The sequence below is a fragment of the Cyprinodon tularosa genome, unplaced genomic scaffold (assembly GCF_016077235.1).
Source record: "Cyprinodon tularosa strain WSP-4 unplaced genomic scaffold, ASM1607723v1 ctg466, whole genome shotgun sequence".
Taxonomy (NCBI): Eukaryota; Metazoa; Chordata; class Actinopteri; order Cyprinodontiformes; family Cyprinodontidae; genus Cyprinodon; species Cyprinodon tularosa.
Window position 1 is genome coordinate 437297 of NW_024039192.1, and position 7120 is coordinate 444416.

Sequence of the window (7120 nt, forward strand, 5' to 3'; positions counted from 1 at the left end):
TGTTTTAACCGTATATGGACGTCTTAGCGAATCCCCCCCAGTGGTAAAAAATATGGGTATTATTTGTAATGGCACATATTTTTGTCATTCGCGAGAGCTTAATTAACCAATGAACTATTTGAACAGTCTGGGGCCCAAATTCAACCCCTGCTGCACCTCAAATGTAACCATGGTGACTTATAATTTCCTGTCTGTTGTTGGGATAACTTTTGACCTGTTAAAGTACAAACCCATAGTATACCTGAAGTGTATGCTTAATAATTTACAGTCTTTTGTATTAAATGCTCTCTTTAGATAAATTGTATTTTAATTGAAAACCTGCTGAATCCAAACTATTATTTCTAGGCTGTTTTCAGTCGCATTGTTTTTGTAATTGGATAAATGCTTCTGTTTTCATTTTATATATAAATATATCGATTGTAAATGACCTACACTTCTGACATAGATTTCAATGTTATGGAACGGGTTGCAGATATTTTGAAATATTTAATTTCAGACTACAGGCATCTACAGCTGGTAGGAGCATCTTTTGATGTGAAAACTACATTATGCACCCATATCTAGATTATGCACCCAATAAATCAGATCTTCATGAAAGAGTGGCAAGAAGAAAGCAATTTTCTTTGAAGCAGGCATGTTTGCCCTCCAGTATAGCGAAAATACTTAACATGTGGTTAGAGCTAAAACAGAAACCTTGTTTAGATCAACATCAGTAGAACGTGATTGGCTTCTTTTTTTCTTTATTCCCACGCTCTATAAAAATCTTGCTGTATTGCAAAGCTAATTTGTTGAAAATTTTTCCTTTTGCATGGTGCAAATAGATTATGTCTGTTTCAGATATCAGACAGCATGACATGAATCTCACACTGATGTAAAAAAATATATGCAACTGGTCTCTTTCAGGGTAAAGGGAATTAGAAAGTGTTTTTATTAATGTTTTATGTTCAGGCAACGTGGAGACACGTGTAGGTTATCCATGTGGCTCCATGGTAACAGTCCTTGATTGGACACCACTGAGTTCATGTATATGCTCCAACACATCAGAGGACTGACCACATCAGCCAATCACAACAGCTGCACAGGAGTACTTTCGAGCTGTTGTCACCAATTCCACATAAAAAAAAAAAAAGTGTTTTAATCTGAGGTGAAAAACAAAGATTGCTGATGTGTTCACATAGATATTTACTCAATAAAGAAAAAGAACTGCATGGGGGAGGAGGTATTTTGCATGAAAATGAAAAGCGTGGCAGCCTGTGAGAGAGGATTGAGTAAATGTGGATGCAAAAGATGCAGCACATGGTAAACACATGAGCTGCATGCAAAGCAGAAGGGGGAAAAAACTCGGCGTGAAAAAACTGAGGTGTAAGTAGGTAGAGGAGGAGCAGAAAAAGAGGAGTGACTTGGATAGACACCGGGGGGGGGGTAAGGAAGGGATGGGGTGACCCAGTTAGAAACGCTGCATCACTTGTAGATCTACAGAACAAAGATGAAGAAATGCACCAATTTTATAGAGATACAATTAACTGTGTCGAGTCAAAAGGAGAAGAAAAGCCAAGATGGCTTCAGCTGCAGAGGAAGAGATACAACATCCCTTACTTTTTAAATGTTGTAGAAAAAATAGTTTAGCTAAGCAAAAAAACATATTTAAATTAGATCAATTTTGATAAAATGGGTTTTCAAAGCTTCTTTCACTGATGATCGAAATGGAGACTAAATTAATCAACTATTTTAGCTGTAAACCTGTTTTTAAAATGGATCCAGTGTCAGCATGAGACCATACTATCTGACAGAATATCTGACATAATATAAACATGATATCTGATTGCTTATTTTATAGCATCAATGAAAAATATTGATTCCTCTGTTTCAGCCAAATCCATTGCCTTTTCATTTCTTTTTGACCAACACCAGGACTTTTTTTTCTTTTTACAGTTCCTTTTCTCAAAAAAAAAAATCTAAATCATCAAATAAATTATTATTACAGCTTTAAAAAGGTTTTCTAGACATATAACTCTGTATGTTTTCTTTATATTTTACTTGGTAGACTCACATAGAGCCTGATCTGTAGAGGGTCTTCGTCTTAAAAAAGGTGCAAACACGTTTGTATGACCAGAGCGGATCTTCAAAGAAGATGCAAAGTGATTTGCAATTCAGCAGACACCATGATCTAACCTTTTTTTTTTTTTTTGCATTTGTGCTTTCGTCAATATTCAGATCATATTCTGATGGTCAAATGCGATATGCAGCAATAGATCAATCTATCGATGGATAGAACAGTAAATTATCTATTTGTCTTGAAGTAAATGCAGCTGCACACATGCACCACCACACTTTAAATTTACATGTGCTTTATAATTATGTGCTGCTTTTTGTTGGCATATAAGATTAAATATGAATAGAAATCACAGGTTTTTTCCAGTAATAAATGCAAAACTAATGGCATATAAATGTTTTTACAAGGCTCTTAAATGTACACAGGTGTAATATAGAACAACAAAACTCTTACCTGACTGAACCACTAGAGGGCGCTGTATGCTTTTTACTTCCCCTCCCTCTCCTAAGGCTTTTCAGGGATTACAATACAAGTCACGTCAACTACAGTGAGATTGATGCAAACTGTACCTGTATCTGATGACATGAAAAGCCCTCATGTGAGCACAGATGCAGATATCAGCCACAGTCTGCACCTCAGGGACTGATACACAACTGCACATATCAGCTGAAAGGCAGGAAGCTCTTTGAAAACACTCTCTGCACTTAGAGAGGATCAGTTCTGCAGGACCTGTCTGTTTTAAACACTCACCTTGAAACCTCTCAACAGATCCATGACATGCCAGCTTGTTTGGATCAGAACCGGCTTATATCTCCATGCAGCTTCTCTAGCTCTCTGCTATGAAGTAGAAATCTAGTCTCATCAGAGGAAGAGGAAAAATAGGTGACCCAAAACACAAAATGAGAAAATTAGATTTCTTTTCAACTCTTCTTTTTCTTTTTTCCAGTTGTTTTTGTCTTGCATGAGGGAGAATGACTGCTCAGAATCTAAGGAGAGTAGATGGAGGTAGGCCAATGTTTCTACTCCAGTGCCTCTAGTGAGAAATGTATTTCATCTGTCTGTCTTACTAGTACCACTCCACCTCACCAAGCTCCTAGAGCCATAGTTTATGAATTAGATGTAAACTGTGTGAAAAGTTCGCCACACCAGGATTTTATTGGTTAAATGAAATATAGTTGTAATCAACCCTGACCCAGTGTCAAATCTGAATTTAATGTTCTCATTTTAAATTGTAATTTATAAAAGTTATCTACTTTGTATGTTTAACAGAAAAGCAAAAGCAAAACCCAATTACTGTCAGACCGGTAGAACCAAGAACTCCTTTAAACAGAACCCCAATAACGACACAAAGTAGGATAAATATACATGTTGCGCCGATGCCAGTTTTTGGCCCCGATACCGATACCCGGCTGTGCATCATTGGCCGATACCGATACCATTTGTTTGAAATTCATGTGTGGGTGTATATTAGGGTTGTCACGATACTAAACTTTTCAGCTCGATACCAATACTAAGTAAAATATTCGACACTCGATACCCTTTTCGATACCACAAGAATAAAAACAAAGACTCTAAAATTCTACAGAAATATTTTCATTACTAAAAAGATACAAGAAATAAATAAAAAAAACAATAAGAATAATATTTTGAGGTTGTATGCTGTGCACAACATTAAGCAAGCTTGATAAAAAAAAACTTACAAAATTAAACTTAAGTGTTCCTTCCTTGACTATGTTTTGCAGACATAACAATGACACTAGCCAAACCAGTTAAAAAACAAAAATAATTCTCAGCAGCTGCACCTATTACAAAAAAAGTTAAACTGAAAAATGCACAGAATTATTCAATCACACAGTGTTCAGAAAGTGCATTTTCCACTATTCTGCACTTTAGATGGCTGTATCGATTCTATTGAAAATGAGTATTGTATCCGGATACGTTTCAGGGTTGTCAAAAGTATCGATACTCAAAAAAGTATTGATACTTTTGACAACCCTAGTGTATATATGAAGAACTGCATACTACTTGGATGTAAAATAATTGCCATCATGGCTTTGTCAAGCTGCTGCTTACCTTTGGAAGCAGGAAAAAGACTAATACCTGGAATGGGTGACAATAGTTGAATAAACGTTTTAGTTGGTACTCGCCGATACCGATACCATTTTAGTGCTGGATTGGGGCCCTGCCCTATACTGGTATCGGTGCAACACTAAAAAAATATAACAAAAAAATAACAGAAAATGGATGGTGTATTTGGTGTATATTTGTTATTGTTTATTTTCAGTTTCATGTGGTGCCATGTCATGGAGCTTTGAAGTGATTCCTAAGCTTTTAGGGAAACAGTGAAAGACATAGCGCACAAAAGAGGAAAACATGGAACAGAGGCAAACATTTCCCAGAACAGCCAACCAAAATTACTCCAGGAGCACATGTGAAATTCATCCAGGAGGTAATGATAGAACCTCAGTTAAGGTCTGAGTTTTTGATTCAAAAAGAAAGAGCACAGGGCAGACAGGGCTGCAGAGGGGACTTCCAAGGCCTAATAGACTGATAATCAAAAAGTAAACAAAGGCTTTTAGTTAAAAAGACAAAACAAAAAAAATCTTTCCATCTTCTACTGCTTCTCCTTCAGGGTCACCTGGGGCTGATGCCCATCTCCAGCAATCTGTATATCCTTGACAGGTCACCAGTCTATCTCAGGATAACAAAAACATACTTAAAGGCAATTTATGAAAAAAAAATAACTTAACAGTTATGTTTCTAGGCAGCGGGAGGAGGAGGAGGAGACCAGAGTACCCGGAGAAGACTCAAGCATGCAAGAGGAGACTCCATGGAGAATGACCCTAGCATGGGGATCATATCCAGGACCTTCTTGCTACAAGCTGCACCACCCTGCAACTATTTATTTTTTTGAATTTGAAACAGTCTAACATGGTGGCGGCAGTATGAGGCTTTTTTGCTTTTTCAGAACCCAGGGGAAATTAGTCTTTTTTTTCTTTTTTTTTTAGTTTATAAAGCTTTCCGACAGTGAATGATCAGCAGCTTGCAGTGAAAAAGAACTTTTCCATTCACAATGGAAAAATTCCACATCTGGTAAAAAAAAAAAATCCTATGGAAGAATGTCCAATAATCCATCTTTGACTTTAATTGCATTTGATTTATGCAGCAAGACATAGATTTAAAGGATATAGTGAGACATCAAAGTTGCTCAAAAAACTTTTGTTTTGTTGTTTTTGTTTGTTTGTATGTTTTTAAACTCAACAAAGCTGCTGCAAAACAATCAATCAGGTCATTCATGGTCAGAAATCTTCAAATGTGGCTAAAACAAAAAATAAATAAAGGAAAATTACCATACAGTTATGTGACTGATTTCCAGGTACCCAATACTTTCTACACTTATGAAAAAAAGTACCAGAATATATTTATATGGGGGCAAATACTTTTTTACTGCACTGCATGTTTTTCCTGTTTGGATCCCAGAGATTTTGACTATAACTTTCAGTTTCTATACTGACGTGTTTTTCAGTATAGGAGAGTTCTGGAGTGCTTTTCTTAAAAGAAAAAAAAAAACACACACACACTCTGGCAACTGCAGCCTGGATACCACTGAGCACTCCAAATTAATAGAGGCTCCAAGGATGGCTGAGTATGCGTGAATGCAGAAAGCTCGGCTGGTGTGCATAATTCATGAGCAATCCTGAAATGTCTCACTAGGTCTTGCCTCTCCACAAGCCTGACTGTGAATCTGCGTTGTTGCTGATGAGTAAATATCAGATAACCAAGTAGTTTTATCTCCATAAAACAAATCTATGTATTTATACAGGTGCGTATAACTGCTTATATAATGTCTAGTAGTGCAGATGTTATAATATAGCATTAAACAAAACTGGTGAGACTGAACCAGACACTTATACATAAATAATAATAGCTGTCTAGAAGAAAAAGTTTGTGTCTAGTGACCTACTTTCCTTTAAAAACCTCCAACTTGGTGACCTGAAGCTAAGGACAAACATTTCAAGACACACTGGCAGTTTAAAACGTAAGTGAAAATTAAACACTCTTCCTTCTGTCACTTGATTTAGAAGGAAAGCTGCAAATAGGTTCATTTGATGTCATAAAGTTTATCCAATTCTTTAACCCTGTAATGCCAAATGTATCATATTTGATACATATGGTTTCTGAAATGTTTTGCGTCTGACACCTTTTGCATAATTTAATGGTAAAAACTTTGCTCAAAATCCTATTGTACACAATCAGATATACCTGATAACAGAGGGCAGAAGACTACACAAAAAATAATCTTGACTTATCGCATAGTAATAAATTATTAATATCAAAAATGTATTTCTGACTTCAAACCAAAAAAAAGTAATTTTCTGTTTGGTTTTATTCTTGGATCGGGCTTTAAAGGGTTAAAGGCAGGGGTATTTTGGTGCCAAAGGGAAAATATGTTAGTAAAGACTTTAAAAGCAACCATTCCTTTCCAAAAATGTAGTCCATCATTTCAAAAGAGAAATAGGACAAGAGGTATAAAAAAATCCAACACATTGTTCAAATTAAAAGGTGAATATGTATTTATTAATTTAAGGTGTCTAGGAAAATGTTTTACTTAGAAAAGAAAGGAACTGCATAATTCAGGTATGCAATGGTCAGCCGTTTAGATCACAGAACAGCTCTTTAGACCAGCTAGACTGGAGTAGGTGTTAGGAGATGCTTTAGCTCAGCTGATTATGATTATTACAGTTGAGCAAAAGCCTGTTAATCAGCTTTCATTTAAAATCAGCTGTGCTGGAGCAAGAAAACCTCTGAAACCTGCAGGACTTTGGGGATCCCTGATGAACAGTGTTATTTCTGGTGAAAGATGAAATCTAGCTCATAACAGCATGTTGAGGTCTGTATCTCTGCTTCTGTCTCCTTGAATCCGTCGGCCTTGGCAGATGGCCGCTCCCACTGAGCCTGGTTTCTTCCTGTTAAATGGGAGTTTTTCCTCTCCACTGTCGCTACAAGCATGCTTAGTGTGAGGGATTGCCTTCTAATCGATGTAATCAACTGGTTTTCCTTCGAAAA